This window comes from Nyctereutes procyonoides, unplaced genomic scaffold, assembly GCF_905146905.1.
Source record: "Nyctereutes procyonoides isolate TBG_1078 unplaced genomic scaffold, NYPRO_anot_genome, whole genome shotgun sequence".
NCBI lineage: Eukaryota > Metazoa > Chordata > Mammalia > Carnivora > Canidae > Nyctereutes > Nyctereutes procyonoides.
In genome coordinates, this window is record NW_026575146.1 from 84,053,549 (window position 1) to 84,070,857 (window position 17,309).

Sequence of the window (17,309 nt, forward strand, 5' to 3'; positions counted from 1 at the left end):
CACACTAATTGAAATACTTGTATTTAAAAAAAAAAAGAAATACTTGTATTTCAACACACAACATAATGGGGTAGACCTCTTCTTAAAAATCTAACACACAGGGCAGCCCCAGTGGCACAGTGGTTTAGGGCCGCCTGCAGCCCAGGGTACAAATCCCGGAGACCTGGGATCGAGTCCCACGTCAGGCTCCCTGCATGGAGCCTGCTTCTCCCTCTGCCTGTATCTCTGCCTCTCTCTCTCTCTCTCTGTCTGTCTCTCATGAATAAATAAATAAAATCTTAAAAAAAAAATCTAACATACAGGGGGTGTCTGGTGGCTCGATTGGTTGGGTGTCCAACTCTTAATCTTGGCTCAGATTGTGATCTCAGGATCATGGGAAGGAGTCTCACATCAGGCTCTGCACTCAGTGCACGTCTGTTTGTCTATCTCCCTCTCCCTCTAACTTCCTACTCCCTCTAAATAGATCAAATCTTTAAAAATATATATAATATACAAAAACAACCTTTGGAACAAATGATCAGTTACTAAACATCCTTAAAAAGATACATAGACATTGCTCTTTAAGTAGTGAACCTTGAGTATATTTAATGTAATATATCAACCGTTCCATTATGTGCAAACTGTTCACTGTGATTTTTAAAGGCTCAAGCCTATATATTTAAGGTGTAGTTCTTCTGTAATTTATAAGTGTATAGTTTAAAAAGACAAATTGATGCTTTAAGAGAATAATTACATCTGGTGAATCATTTGCTCCTTTTTCTTCCCTTTAGGAATGTATTATTTTAATTTATTTTTTAATTCAAGTATAATTAACATACAGTGTTATAGTAGTTTCAGATTAAGGACCATATTTTTTTAATAAAAATAATTTTTCTAAAAGGTAAACAAGTTGGGGGATTATGTTGGTCATTAAACTTTTTATTTTAGTGCTATGGTCACAGTGAAAATTTTTATATACATACCAACGGATATTATAACTGCTTAAAGAATCACTTAACAAGCTAAAATACATATTCAAATCTCTTCACTGTTTGGTTTGCATATAGCTGCTTCATCAAAAATAATCACTTCAAACAAAAAGACAAGAACAAGGGTTGGTAAGGATGTGGAGAAACTGGGACCCTCATACACTGCTCAAAGGACTGTAAAATGGGATAGCACTTCAAAAAAACAGTTTGGCAGTTCCTCAAAATGTTAAATATAGTGTTACCAGAAGATCTGGCAATTCCACTCCTAGGTACATACTAAAGAGAAATGAAAAAAATAGATGTCCATACAAAAAACTGTACATAAATGTTCATAGCAGCATTATTCTTAGTCAAAAAACACAAACAATACAAATGTCTATCCACTGATGAACAGACGGTGTACAGCTACTATATATGTATATGTTATATACATGTAAAGGGATGAAGTATTGATACAAACTAAAAGGGATGAACCTTGAAAACATTGTGCTAAGAAGCCAGACACAGGAAGTCACATATTTTATGATCCCAGTCATATAGAATTTCTAGAACATGCAAATCCAGAGACAGAAAGGAGATCTGTAGAATGGGGTGTCACTGCTAACACATACAGGCTTTCTTTTTTGGGGGTAATGAGAGAGTTCTGAAGTTAGATACTGGGGATGGCTGCGTACCTCTGAATATACTAAAATACATATGGTATATGAACTGTATCTCAATAAAGCTGCTTTAAAAAAAAGTTTCATCTTTCATTGCCATTTTCTCCTTATGTAACTTATTTGCCAGCAGAAGGTACATAATAAAGAACAAGTCTCCCAGGGACACCTTTAATGCCACCCTTAGTCTCCTGTTCCCACTTCTTTAGAAATCTGTATTTAAGTGCTGCTAACCAAAATCTAGTAATGTCAGTGCCAAAAAGGCCCCTTCAATTCACAGATGAAGGGGATGGTCCCAGGACACTGAATGCCCAGCACTAGACCACAGAGTGCCAGGGTCAGACCTGGGCATCTCGACTCCCAGAACTCCAAACACACACATAAATGTTCTGTGCTCAACTACTCAGACTGGCAGATAGGTTAAGCGATGTTGCTACAACAAATCCTGAATCAAGTGGCCTAACCTAACAGACTTCTCTCTTTTGCATGCAGTTCAGTGTGGGTCTGGCAGCCTGTCTTCAACTTGTCGTGACATGACTGGAACTTGTTTCCCAGTCACCTGAGTACAGAACAAGAAACTCATACCTACTCTTAACTGCTTCCGGCTGGATGTGACACACATCACTTCACCTCATGACCCTCTGACCAGAATTAGTCACATGGTACCAATGCAACGCCAAGAGAGGCTGGGAAATGTAGGGGCCCTTATGGAATATCGGGTAAGCATTAGTGTCAGCCATGGTTGACAGCCCAGTCTCGCTGCATGTTGCATAGTTCTGATCAGGTAGTGATGGCAATTCTGATTCCACACAGAGGGCTGTTTGGTAATGCAGTCTGCGCAGTTGCTTTCCACAAGCCAGGAGGTTCTCCCACAGGCTGCTCCAGGACATGGTTGAGTACGCATGCAGAGCTGGAGAGTGGCAGTTAGTGGGGAGGGCAGGGTAATAGATTCTTTTGAAATATTGATGAAAAAACACTCCTGATCAAAGACATACCCAAAACACTAAAGTTTCCATTCAGTTTTGAAATTGGAGCCTCAGGTGAAGAACCACCTGCCCTCCGTACTCCCCAGGCTTCAGTGAAAACCTGTATGTATCATAAGTGCTTTAAGAAGACCACTTAAGGGATCCCTGGGTGGCGCAGCGGTTTGGCGCCTGCCTTTGGCCCAGGGCGCGATCCTGGAGACCCGGGATCGAATCCCACGTCGGGCTCCCGGTGCATGGAGCCTGCTTCTCCCTCTGCCTGTGTCTCTGCCTCTCTCTCTCTCTCTCTGTGTGACTATCATAAATAAATAAAAATTAAAAAAAAAAAGAAACATTTAAAAAAAATAAAAAAGAAGACCACTTAAGTGCCATGGTCAAGTGGGGTTCTTCTCCAGGCAGAGAGAACACACAAACCCCTTAAGAAGATGAAAAATGATTTTTACTTATTCTTAACAGATCTGTTTGTTCCTGTGCTGATATTTGGTGTAATAAAACTAGATACTGTGTTGAAGTCAAGGAAATATCATGGGATTGAAATACCATTCAAGTTCTATCATTTTCGAATGGGATTTTGCCAACAAATAATATGCAGAAAAGGTGGTAACATCCATTTAAGGAGTTGTCTTCATGGCAGTGATCATTTTTCCTGACAAAACACTGCTGGAAGCTGGGTGATGGATATATGAGATCTATCATACCATTTGCTCTACTGTTGGGTATGACTGAACATATCCATAATAAAAAGTTTAAAATGCACAGAAACATGCACAGAAGCACCTGAACTTATCCCTTTCATTACTTTTTTTTTTAACATAAAATTCTTCTTAATGCTTAATGTTTTCCTAAAGCTTTCCCCCATATTTATCTGCCTGAAGGGCCAAAATATGTTCAATCCATTTAAGGAGATTTCTGTATTTTCTCAGTAAGAGTTTTCACTGGGAAAATATTCATCATTTATGAATCCATTATTCATATGCATTGCGGAATCAATATACATTGTGAAGACCTCAGAAGCTAGCTGTAGCCAAGACTTGTAAAATTTAAGTACTTTATTCTTTAATGCTTTATGCTTCCTGAGAGTCACAGGAAGCTATAATGCTTCCTGAGAGTCACAAACACATAGCTGAAAAGGACGTTTTAGGACATAAGTCACATTTTTTCAACACCACAGTAGTTTGCTAAAATTCTAAATAGATTAAAACTGAACTCAGACATGATTATGTCATTTAAAACATTCCTTTCTGCAATAGAAATCGTTAGCAATTTTGATTTCACATGGTAACAAAGAACATGCTTGAAACTACACAAAGATTAAGTATAAAAGGGTTTTCTTATATTCCTAGCTGACAAGATATAAAAAGTGGTTTGGTCAGCCTGAGAATATCTAAAGAGCTTCCCTTTACAGAGTACAGTGGATAAGAGCATGACCTTGAGGGCCGACTAACTGGGTAGGATCCTGGCTCTGTCACTTACCAGCTACGTGACCTTGGCCAAGTTCTTTAACCTCTCTGTGCCTCAGTTTCATCGTCTGTAAAATAGGGATAATAACAGTAACTACTGTTATTGACTTCATTGAGTTTATACACACAAAGTAGGTAGAATAATATCTGCCACATACTGAGCAGTGAATGTTTGATGATCTTGTTATTATCATTCCCACACAGTAAGTGAAAGTAAGCAAGCCTTGTTAGCTCTGCTTGTCTGGAAAAAAAGTATAGGCACAGGTCCTGCAGAGTCAGCCAATTCCTGAACTGAGTAGAAATCTATGTATTCTAGGTAGGAGGCATCACATGTTTCAGTGATGTGATAGCTATGATTTGTGAACACAGAGAACAATTTTAAATCCATTTCAGTCATTAAGCCAGCAGAGAAAATGGGAATGAAAAGCAGTCCTGTTGTCTGTAATAGAATGGCACAAAGTACCTTCATTTCAAGATGACAGGCTAAATAAATAGGCGCATATACTTACCTTCCCACTGGCCCCAAATCCTAATGACAGAACACTAAAGACATTCACAAGGGAATCACAACAAAACAGTAACGAGAAGGGCTGAGGGATACAGCCTCTTTAAATGCTGCTTACTTTCTAGAAGACGAAGAGAAAGCAGAGGGAATGTATGAGACGACAGACCACAGCAGAGCTGGACACTTCCCAGGACATGCAGAGCCAAAGGCAGGCAGAGAGGCAGAGCCCTTTTTCCTGGAGGAGCTGGATAAACGCCCAGCTTTGAGTCAGCAGGTACAGAAATCAGGAATGGGTGAGATAGGTTCATCAACCTGATCTCCTCCACACTTCTCACTCCTGGTAACTCACTCAGCCAACTCCTACCAGGCAAAAGGACTGCTGGAAAAACAAGAACCTCTTCTCAATTATCTGTATCATCAACCCACTTCTTCACTGATAAGGATCACCAGACAGCCAGGAAAAACCCCAAAGGGCAATAAAGGACAACTAAGATGAAAAGCAGATCAGACTCCAAAAGAAACATATATTTCGGGTCCTTGAAAAAAAATTTGAACTGGTATCCTCAGAGAGATATAAGATAATACATCCTTAAAACAAAAGCAAGCAAACCATAAAGAAAGCAGAAATCAAGAAAGAATTCTTGGAAATAAGAAATATGATTGCTAAGTTAAAAAAGAAGGAAAAAATAGAATAAGAATGGAGTAGGGTGCACACATTTGCTTATATGTTTTAAAATAAGCAATGGAAGAATAAATCAACCATCAATAGAAATGCTACCTATGTGGTATCGAAAAGAACAAAAGCCTGGAAGGAAACTATAATTCTCTCAATCTACCTTGCTTTCTAGTTTTGTCTTTAACCAAGTAAAATATCGGATACAATTAAAAAACAAAAGTAAAGCAAAAAGAAAACAATCCCTAAAAACAAAACAAAACAAAAAACCCTAAACTATTTATCAAACTGGCATATAATCACACAGAAAAGGATTATTTGAAGTTTTGGGGTTTTTTTTTTATTGTCTCTTTTTTTTTTTTTTAATTTTTATTTATTTATGATAGTCACAGAGAGAGAAAGAGAGAGAGGCAGAGGGAGAAGCAGGCTCCATGCACCGGGAGCCCGATGTGGGATTCGATCCCGGGTCTCCAGGATCGCGCCCTGGGCCAAAGGCAGGCGCCAAACCGCTGCGCCACCCAGGGATCCCTTTTTATTGTCTCTTATTTGAAGTTTAAACTGTTTTTACTGTACTTCTTTGGTGTTACTGTTGATAAAGGAGAACAGACACAAATATAAAATCAAAGAAATAAAAATCCTTTAACCATTCATTTGAATTTGAAATATTAGTCTGAAATCATGATTTACCTTATTTCTTTGTACTTATTTACTTTACTGAGAAGACCTAGAAGGATTCACAGCCCAGTTGTAATGAATGCCCCTAATACTATTTCCCATCAAAAATCAGACTTCTTTTTAGAAATGGCTGATTCAGAAACAAAAAAGATAAGCCAGGAATTCTTATCAAGCCAGAAAGCAAGGGGATCCTAATCTGGCTGGTGTCAAAAGAACTCTGAGTCAACCTGAAGAATAAATTGTATTAATGACCAAAGAGACAATGTAAACATACAAAAAACATAAACAAAAACAAAAACAAAAAACAGGGGATCCCTGGGTGGCTCAGCGGTTTAGTGCCTACCTTTGTTCGGACCAGGGCGTGATCCTGGAGTCCCGGGATCGAGTCCCACATCAGGCTCCCTGCATGGAGCCTACTTCTCCCTCTGCCTTTCTGTCTCTGCTTCTCATGAATAAATAAATAAAATCTTAAAAAAACAAAAACAAAAAACCACCACCCAAAAACAAAACAATCCACAAAAAAAAATAAAAATAAAAAATAAAAACAAAAAAAAACCTCCCTTGAATCGAAATTCATTAAATATATAAAAATATAATAACAAGTTTGGGTGGCTCAGTTGGTTAAGCATCCAACTCTTGGTTTCAGCTCAGGTCCTGATCTCATAGGTTGTGGGATGGAGACCTACATCAGGCTCCACACTGGGTGAGAGTCCGCTTGGATATTCTCTTCTTCTGCTCCTTCCCCTACTTGTACTCTCTCTTTTTCTCTCTCAAATAAATAAATAAAATCTTTAAAAAAAATTAATGAGTTTGGACTTGGCAATAGTTTTCTGGATAAAACACCAAAGCACAGACAATGAAAGAAAAAACAGACAAACTGGACTTCATCAAAATTAAAACTTTTGTTCATCAAAGGACACTATCAATAGAGTAAAAAGGCAATGCACACAATGGGAGAAGATACATGTAATTGTACCTCTGAAAAGGGATTAATATCCAGAATATATAAAGAACTATATACAACTCAAAAACAAAAAACCAAACAATCCATTTTTTTCAAACAATCCAATTTTAAAGTGGGCAAAGGACTTGAATAGATGTTTTTCTGAAGAAATAGACAAATGGGGATGCCTCTGAGTGGCTCAGCAGTTGAGCGTCTGCCTTCAGCTCAGGGTGTAAACCCGGGATCCGGAATCAAGTCCCACATCGGGCTCCTTGCAGGGAGTCTGCTTTTCCCTCTGCCCCCCCCCCTTTGTCTCTCATGAATAAATAAATAAAATCTTTAAAAAAGAAAGAAAGAAAGAAATAGACAAATGGCCAATAAATACATGGAAAGATGCTCAGCATCACTGATCATCACAGAACTGCATATCAAACCCACAATGAGATACCATTACAAATCCATTAGGATGGCTATTATAAAAAGAAAAAAAAACACAGAAAATAACATGTTGGCAAGAATGTGGAAAAACTGGAACTCTGGGCATCACTGGTGGGAATATAAAATGGTACTGCTGCTATGGAAAACAGTATGACAGTGGTTCAAAAAATTTAATATATAATTATCATATGATCTAACAATTTTACTTCTTGGTATATACACAAAAGAAGTGAAAGCAAAACTTAAACAGATTTTTGTATACTAATGTTCATAGCAACATTATTCATAATAGCCAGAAGGTAAAAATAAGACAAATTTCCAACCATGGATGAATGGATAAACAAAATGTGGTACAACCACAAAATGGTATATTCTTTTTTTAAAATTTTTATTTATTTATGATAGTCACACAGAGAGAGAGAGAGAGAGGCAGAGACATAGGCAGAGGGAGAAGCAGGCTCCATGCACCGGGAGCCCGACGTGGGATTCGATCCCGGGTCTCCAGGATCGCGCCCTGGGCCAAAGGAAGGCGCTAAACCGCTGCGCCACCCAGGGTTCCCAAAATGGTATATTCTTAAACCTAAAAAGAAAAGACATTCTGGGGGCAGCCCTGGTGGCTCAGTGGTTTAGTACAGCCTTTAGTCCAGGGCCTGATCCTGGAGACCCCGGATCGAGTCCCATGTCGGGCTCCCTGAATGGAGCCTGCTTCTCCCTCTGCTTCTCCCTCTGCCTGTGTCTCGGCCTCTCTCTCTCTCTCTCTGTCTCTTTGTGTCTCTAATAAATAAATAAAATCTTTAAAAAAAAAAAAAAGAAAGAAAAGAAAAGACATTCTGATACATGGTTCAACATGGTGGCAATACCTGTGGACTTAAGAAGGCAGAGATAATGTTCTCTACTTCCAAAGTCACAGCTAGTTAATCATCGAGCACCCTGCTTGTCAAGCTCAGGTGGAGAATGGAGACCTGAGAGGTGGGTGGAGAGCTGGCTATTTCTCCGGGGGAGCCTCTCCCTTTATCTTTTACATCTGTTTATAGGATCTTTCACTACCTGCATGCACGCACGTGCACACACATACCTCATTTCTCTAGTCAAATAAACTCACCTGTTCTTTCAGTTTTGGGTTTTGCAACTTAATTTACCTTGCCAAAATTAATGACCAAAAGAAGATGAACTTTTCAAAAATGATATACAAATGGCCAATAAGCACACGAAAAGATGCTCTACATCATTAGCTATCAGGGAAGTGCAAGTTAAAACCACAAGATCCCACTTCACAACCACTGGGATGGCTTTAATAAAAAAGACAATACCAAATGCTGGGGATGATGTGGAGAAACTGCCTATGGGAATGTAAAAGGATGTAGAGACTCGGGAAAAGTCAGCAGAACAATAGAATTACCATATAACCAAGCAATTCCACACCTATGTATGTGAAAGAAACGTAAGACATGTCTACAAAAGACCTGTATATGAGGTTTACTATTCATAATTGTAAGAAAGTGTAAACAACTTAAATGTCTACCAGCTAATGAATGAATAAACAAGATGCAGTAGAGCCATGCAATAGAATATTATTCAGCCATAAAAAAGGAAGGAAGCACCAGTCCCTGCTACAACATGCATGAGCCTTGAAAACACTGTGCTGCGTGAAAGAAGCCAGACACAAAAGGCCACATACTAAATATGATTCCATTAATATTAATCATCCAGGATAGAAAAATCCACTGAAATCGAAACTAGATTGTTACCTAGGGCAGGGGTGGCTGAGAAGAATGGGGAATGACTGCTAACGGGTTTGGGTTTTTTTTCTGGAGTGAGAAAAATGTTCTAAAATTGATTGTGGTGTTGTCAGTAGGATTCTGAATACACTATAAATCACTGAATCATATACTTTACATGGGTGAATTGTATGATATATGAGTTATATCTCAATAAAGCTGTTCAAAAAATATAAAGATGAACCACTCCATAAACAATTCCCTCTTCAGGAAAAAAAAAAACAAAAAAAAAACAAAAAAAAAAAACAATTTTTTTTTTCTCCCTCCAGTCTGCAACAATGTAAATCTAAATCTACCCTTGATAATATGGAGACGTCACAGGAAATTCTTTAGGGAGATTAGCGAAGTTATTGTCTGTGAAGTTCAAAGCCCAACCGTTTCCATGTTTTTTGTCAGTTCAGAATGACACAAGCCATATTTAGAAATACACTCCAGAAAAATGCTTTGAAGAATTTTATTCTCAACATTCATGAATGTAAAATATCTATCCAGGCAAGAGAAAATGTCTGAAAGATTTAGTTCTTTGTTCTCTTAGACCTAGGACTCTACTTTTTGGCTCCCCTTATATGTTATCAAACTAAAAAGAGAGTGGGGGCAATTCTGTAAGGGAAGATGCTTGTCCTCCTAGCTCTACTCCTGCCCCTCTGGCCATTCTCAGTTGCCTCTGTGAGCCACCCTTCCTCTGACCTGAAGCATTATGGTTAGCCAGAGCTCTATGCTGTGCTTTGTTTCTATGATCAACATGTTCTCCCTAGGAGGATCCCTAAATCCATCTCTAGCCCAGATCTTTCTTCTGTGCTACACATCCCAAATATTCAACTGCCTACTGGACAGGTCCCTGAGTCAAGGGCCCATCACCAACCTTCCCAAGGTTCCTTTCCCATGTTGGTGAATGGGAGAATAACCAACCCTTGATCCACCTGAACCATCCACTGTACACCAGAAGACTGGTAGTTATCCTCTACTCCTCACCCTCCTTTACAGCCACTTAATCATTCAGGAACCCTCCTGCTTCCTTGTTATCTCTCAAAAGTCTTTTTCCTTCTATGTTCACTGCCAATCCAAAGTTCAGACCTTCTTTCCTCTTGAATTACAGAGGAGCCTACTGAGTAACCTTCCAAACTCCTGGACTGCTCCCTTCTGGTTGCTGTGTGATTGTTCTAGAGCCAATCTAATCATCTACTCTCCTGTTTAACATCTGTGTGGCTCTCCACTACCCTTCCCAACTGTCTTCCTCCACCCCTCTGCCCACCACTGCCCAGTTCTTGCTGTGGCCATCTTCCCACTCATTGTCTACATGCTCAGTTCCCTCTGCCTGGAAAGCTCTCCTGGTTTATTCTCACTCCTCCTGGAATCTAACCTAGATCACCTCCTCTGGGAAGCCACCTTGGCAAAAAGTGAGCTAGAAGCCCCTCTGTGTGCTGCTGTAACACTCTGTTTTTAGCCCCATCTTCACATTCTCTTTTGCTGTATTGTTAACAAGCGAATCACACCACTAGTTTCCATGTTTTCCTGCCACATCCAACCCACGGGATCACTGAGCCCATTCAAGATAGTCCAGAGTGCTAAGCACACTGTAAACATTCAACAGGTATTTGTTGAATGATTTCATCTTTAGTATTTGTTGAATGGTGTTTTTTTTACAGCATTCAGGCAGTCGGTTGCCATCCACAGAAGCCATCCACAGAAGCAGTAGTTAAGTGTTAGAAATAAGCCTCTATTAAAAAAAAAAAAAAAAAGCTACAGATGACATGCTATGTTAATGCAAGTACTCCTCAATAAAACAGACTATTCATTAAGGGCCGACAACCTATCAAGCATTAAACTAAACTTTAGATACATAAGTTTACTTAATCCTTCCTAGAACCCTAAAATAAATAGCTGACATTAACCAAATGGGTACTTGGTGCCAGGCTCTGTGCTATGCATTTCACGTGTATTATCTAATTTAATTCTCACAATGACCCTGTGAGGTAGGTAAATCATCTAAAGCAATTAAGGGAGTTTTTCAAGTTCTTGCCACATGGCTAAGGTAGTAGTCACCAAATGAACTGGGTTTGGGCCCTGGTAATCTGCTGCCAGAGGCTGGGCTCTCCACTGTGCTAATCCACCTCTGTCAAATATCTAGACCTTGGCATTCTGCTTATCACTCTTAGAGAGGAGATGGCTTAAAGCTGTAGTCTTCTTGGAACTGACAGGAAGTTAAGCTGGAGTAACGAAAAGTAAAGTGATCTCTCTTTAGGAGATCATACCTGTATCTATTACTGATGACACCCAAATTAAACTCTTTGGTCAAGACCTCTCCCTCCCAGGACTAGACTCATGAAACATCTCCTCAGGTCCTTCAAACTTTATCTAGTCACCCTTCCATTTTCTGCTCCTTCTACTGTACTTACTGTTGTGGCTAAAGGCACCCAGAGCCTAAACCTAAAATGACCCAGAGGCCCTGGTCTTGTTTCTTTGGCTTTCTATCCTTTAATTCTGCTCACCTGGTCTACAGCAACTGCTCCATGAATGTGAGCTACTGTTACACTCCAGATGCCTCTCATTTTCTCCTTTATACCCCCAGTGTTCAGCTTCCCAGGAACTAGCCTTCTGGAGCAAGCAAGATCAAGACTGAGAGAGAATGAAAAAAAAAAAAAAAAAGACTGAGAGAGAATGGTTTCTATGAAGACCAGAAGCCAGGCTGTCAGATGCTCAGGCCCTAGCTGTTTCGATGGAAGCACACCTCAAAGCTGGCTGATAGACAATAGCAAAATCTAAGTGGCAAACCAAAAATGTATGAGACTGTCAGATACTGGAATAGAAACTAACAAATGGCTCCAATTCCAAGGACCCAAACATTCTTTTTTATCCCATTTTACAAAATTAGAAGAAGTCAGCTTTCAATCCTTTAACACAATGGTTCTCAACAGGTGGAGAAGAGGATGTTTCACACACACATACATAAACATTCGACTCAGGGGACATATGACAATGTCTGGTAACACATTTTGGTTGTCACAACTGCTAACTATCCTATGATGCACAGGACAGCTCCTTTGTTCATACAAAGGCAAAGAATTATCCAACCCAAGATGTCAGTAGTGCCACTATTGAGAAACTCTGCTCAACAAATGCTTTGAGTGTCTTCCATATCCAAGTAACCTACTGTATAAAGAGTTACTTCTTTCTGAGAAGATAATACAAACTTCTCCCATAAATGAAGCTACCACAGGTCCACAACACAAGAGTTACCACGGGAAAAGAAGTGAGTAAATGCTAAATAGTGATTTAGAAGACAAATGCCATGACTTCAGAGGAAGGAGAGCACCACAAAGGCTGATGCCCTCTTCAAAGATCTCAGAGAGGAGATCCCTGGGTGGCTCAGCGGTTGAGCCCCTGCCTTCATGAAGCCCAGGGTGTGATTCTGGAGACCTGGGATCAAGTCCCATGTTGGGCTCCCTGCATGGAGACTGCTTCTCCCTCTGCCTGTGTCTCTGCCTCCGTGTGTGTGTGTCTCTCGTGAATAAATAAATAAAATCTTAAAAAACACACACACACACACAAAAACCCCCACAAAGATCTCAGGGAACAGACTGGGTCCTTCAGTACACTCCAAGACTGCCAGCCAAGGCTCCCACCTAGAAAGGACCAGAGTCCACCTTTCCAGACTTACTTAGAACAGGTCCCTTCAAACCACCCTTTGCTTCTACCAAACCATTCACCCATGACAGCAGCTGGGCCTCCAGGCTACAATGTCCCACTCCTACTATTACAATGGAAAAAACTTCTCACCTACTTAAAAAACGCTGCCCTCCAACTGAGCACCCCACCCCACGAAGGGTGCAGAGGACATGTCATCATCTCAATCCAATCACAAAATCATGTTCCAATGATTCCTACAGGAAGGACATAGTGAAAAGACTAAGGTGGAAAATGTTTTAAATGGCTCAGGCCTTGTCCTCTGCCACCTAAAATCAGTGCTTAGCAGCAGCCAGCCAGGAGCTGCCTCATTTCCTGTAGTTGCTCGGTAAAAATAGGAAGTGGGGGAGGAAGTTCACAAAGCAGAAACAAAAGTAATCACTGCCTAGCTTCCTGAACACAAATCACTGAGCAGGGAGGGTATCATTAAAACATCAAAATGGAAAGGCAGGCATGGAGAGCCAAAGCCAGAGGAAAGGAAGTGACAGTTCTGGGTCCACCAAGCCCAGATTATTTCCGTGCCCAGAGACTGTCTCAAAAAAAAATATGTGCAAAACTGAACACTAGCCTATTATACACCCAAGGAATTAATACTAAGCATGTTAATTTAAAGAATCACGCAAAAACTCCAGAAACATTAAAGTTCTATCTGAGTAAAAAAATCTCAGCGAAAAGTTTTAAGGAGGCCAAGATTATTATTATTAGTTCAAGAAATGATTACTAAAACTGCTATTAATATAAAACAAAAAACTTACCAAGTAAACTGATCAGCTGATGAAATCTGAAACCCATTTATCCTAAATTGAGCCCTGAAAATTCAAGTACATAGGAAAAAAAACACAACCCTACCAAATAACTCTGATCAATATTTGAATCTACCAAAATTAAAATGAAGATGTTTTTTATACCCATCCTCCAGCAACATGGTCAACCCCGCCAAGTGGTCCTGAATGCTCTGAATGTTAGAGGCACACAGGATGCAGAGAAGGGGAATCAGGACCTGCTGTCAAGGAGCTTCTGGTCTAATGGGGGGAACAAACTGCCCGCACATGATGACATCTGACCTCTTGTCCTGACACTTGGTCTGTAACATTCATCACCACAAAATAGGACATTCCTCTATAATAACAAAGCAAGATATCATTAATAGATCTAAAAAGCCTTTTTATTTAGTAATCTACAAACAAGTGATAATTTAGGCAGAAGAAAAAAATTTTCTAACCATGAGGTCAACAGAGTTGAAATTTAATGTCAAAGTAACACAGGTTTAAAAAAAGGCATAAACAGCCATACAGATGATGGGCAATTTTGTTTAAATTGAGGGTATTTTGGGGGTGGAGAAAGAGGAAGATCAAAGGGTAGTTTATTTTCTAAACAGCACATAAATAAGTAGAAAAGTAAATGAAATGGATGGTAACCACCATATATTCAGTTTCATACCAAGAAAAATGGTGAACATTTAGTGGGGGGGAGGGGAATCTATTACTGGTCCTGCTGAGGGCAGATCTAGCTATCTGTTAATAACCCATGGTGTTCTAAGACTTGTGTTTAATCTTCTTATCAAACCAAAAGAGTAACTCAAAACCTGTTGCCTTTAAAACAAAATAAGTATTAGAACTTCTGAAATAATATTATTAGAGGAACACTCTGAGCCAAAAAAAAAAAAAAAAACTTTATTAAAACAGAAATCTTCAAAAGGAAAAGCAGGGGGCAGTTGTCAAAGCTTCGCCAAGAAAAGGTTTATGTACAAATAACCACACATCTCCAAAGGATAAAGTTGGCTCTGAAATTTCTGAAAAAGTTTGCTCAGCTAAAACCAGGTTTTTATTGATAAACTAAAATTTTTGCATTCAATACAACAGAGCATGAAGAAAACATTCACAACTGCAAATTGTGCTACTGATGGAAATAAATCAAGGAGTATGACTTAAAGTAAATTTTTTTTAACTGTAGTTGACTGAAGAAAAAAATTTTTTTAAAGTTACAAGCATTGATGTAATTTTTTTCAAACCCAAATGGTTAAAGCATTCCAAAAAATCTGACTCTATTAAAAAATGCTAGTTTATTTTTGTTAGTATGTTATGGCATGAGAAGGCCTTGATCCACTCAGCTCTGTTTGAGCCTAGTTTTAGACTTTGTTATCCAAAAAGTTTCCAAACATGAAAGCAAGTTCAACTAATGAAAACTAATGTATCCATTAGAAAGTTATTTAAGAAAACTTAGTAGCACTACTCATTCTTAACCATTTGCACTGTGAACCTGTCCAAAATTAACCTCGACTAGGGAAAACAAGTATTTATCAAGAAGTTTATATACAAATGGGTAAATCAAACTATAATCTAGAAATTATTTCTTACTATGGAGAGGAATCATAAATTTTAGATAAATGCACTTCAGATTCGGGACCATTTCTGAAAATTTAAGGCACCCTTGAAAAATCTGATCAATGGATAATTACAGCAGCCCCTGCCTCCAGGCTGGGAACACACACTTCAATTCTGCACAGCCGCAAGCCTTCCCATCTCTCAGAAAGAACAGCAAGTCAGAGTCAAGGTGAGGTTGCCCATTTTTCCCCACAAACACCCCAGCAGGTCGAATATTTAAGTGAGAACATTGAAGCAGCCTCCTCCCCATTCCCACCCTTATTCCCCAGGCAGGGAAGACGGCCCTACAGAGCAGGCCTTACCACCAGAGCTTACCACCATCCTGACTCCAGGCTCTCCCACTTCCTCACGCCACAAGCCTTCACATACTCGGGCATTTACTGAGGTCCTACTATGTGCACGACACTGCTCCAGGCACTGGGGGTACAGGGGTGAGTGAAACAGACACAATTCCTGCTCTCCAGGAGCTTATAACCCAGTGTGAGAAAAAACTCATGCCTTGACCTTGTCAGTAAGATGCTCCACAGTCCACAGAGATTTCCTGGGAACAGGCACTGACAAAGTGCAGTAGGTACGGCTTGGGAATCAGATTGACCTGGATAGGAATTCCAGTTCTCAGTAATTACCAGTTAAATTAATGGCACTTACTAACTCTACGCCTCTGTTTCTTTGAACTCTGTGCCTCGGTTTCTTCAGTACAGTGGTGAGGCTTAAATCCATAAACCACAGCCCTTGGCACACTTTGAGTCTCACTCAGAAACTGGAGTTATCTGCTCTGAAAGAGGCTGGCCACTAGTCAGAGAGAAGCATTTCATCTTCTAATGAAATACTTCACACTAGCCTCCTATTAGTGTGGGGTGGGGGGGAAACCCAAACTTTTCCTCTCAAAATGCCACATAGTTACAAAATTTTTCAAAATTATTACTTACCTTCCTGCTGCTCTGGCCCTGACTCTCAAGGTCCTGGCAACAAACTAAAAGGAGGGCTGCCGGGTATCCTCCAGAGGGGAAGGAGGTCAGGGCTCCTCCCATTTCCCTGCGCACCACTCCCTCCTCTTTCAGCCCCACACTTAAGACTGGCAAGGACTAGGCTCAGGAAGGGATCACCTGGCGTTGTCAAGTACAAAGCTCCTGAAGCACAGGTATGTGGCTGCATTCCCTACCTAGACCCAGGGGTAGGCTAAGTCTTTGGGAGCCGGGGAGAGGGACAGCTCTTGCCTAGGTTACCACAGCCTGCAGCACTGGAGTCTGGGAGCCAGGCCAGCTTTCCTCTGCCTCTGCTCTGAGGAATGCACCTCCACCTCTGGGACCTGGGGGTGAGGTGGGAGAAGTGTCAGGTATTCCCAGGTTCCCCATCATAAATAACATCTCATTAGAACCTAATCCCAAAATTTTTTTTAAAGATTTTATTTATTTGACAGAGAGAGAGAGAGAAATAGCACAAGCAGAGGGAGCGACAGGCAGAGGGAGAAGGAGAAGCAGGCTCCCCATTGACAAGGAGCCTGATGTGGGGCTCAATCCCAGGACCCTGGGATCATGACCTGAGCAGAAGGCAGTCACTTAACTGACTGAACCATCCAGGTGCCCACCAAAATTATTTCTAAAATGAAAATTAGATTTTTTTTAATATCTAGCTCTAATTCTGCACTTAAAAACTATCCCATTAAAACCAAAAGAAAACCAAACCAAACCATCCCATTAAGATTCTTTGCAAATGGGGCACCTAGGTGGCTCAGTTGGTTAAGCATGTGCCTTTTGGCTCAGGTCATGATCCCAAGGTCCTGGGATGGAGCCCACATTGGGCTTCCTGCTCAGCAGGGAGTCTGCTTCTCCCTCTGCCCCTCCCCTGTTCATGCTCTCTCTCAAATAAATAAAATCTTAAAAAAAAATTCTTTGCAGCTACCAATTTGAAAAAGCACATATCAGACAGTGACCCAGACACAAGGAACATAGTCAAAACAGTTTTAAAAAACAGACCATCTAGAAATGAATCCTAGAAATAGACTCAGTAAATGTAGAGACCTATATCAAAGACACTCACTGGGAGCTCTGTCTACAAGCATCAACCTAGAAGTAACCCACATGTTCCGCATTAAGGGATTCATTAAAGAAATTACACAGGAACACCTCATGGCCATTTCAAAGATCAAGGTACAGCTACCA

The 17,309-nt window shown here is 40.2% G+C and overlaps 1 protein-coding gene across 6 annotated transcripts in view; it reads right to left on the reverse strand.

The window, feature by feature from the left end:
- GARRE1 (granule associated Rac and RHOG effector 1) overlaps positions 1-17,309 on the reverse strand; it is an 82,004-nt gene that overhangs the window by 58,736 nt on the left and 5,959 nt on the right. For 2 of the 6 annotated variants that reach the window (XM_055311363.1, XM_055311365.1), the window contains exon 2: positions 4,081-4,135. The exons of 1 other annotated variant lie outside the window; for it this stretch is intronic. The gene's annotated coding sequence lies outside the window, so the exon portion shown is untranslated. Of the gene's footprint in view, positions 1-4,080; positions 4,136-15,462; positions 15,641-16,076; positions 16,665-17,309 lie in introns of those variants that run through there. 3 more of the 6 variants (XM_055311366.1, XM_055311364.1, XM_055311368.1) reach the window with 3 other exon arrangements.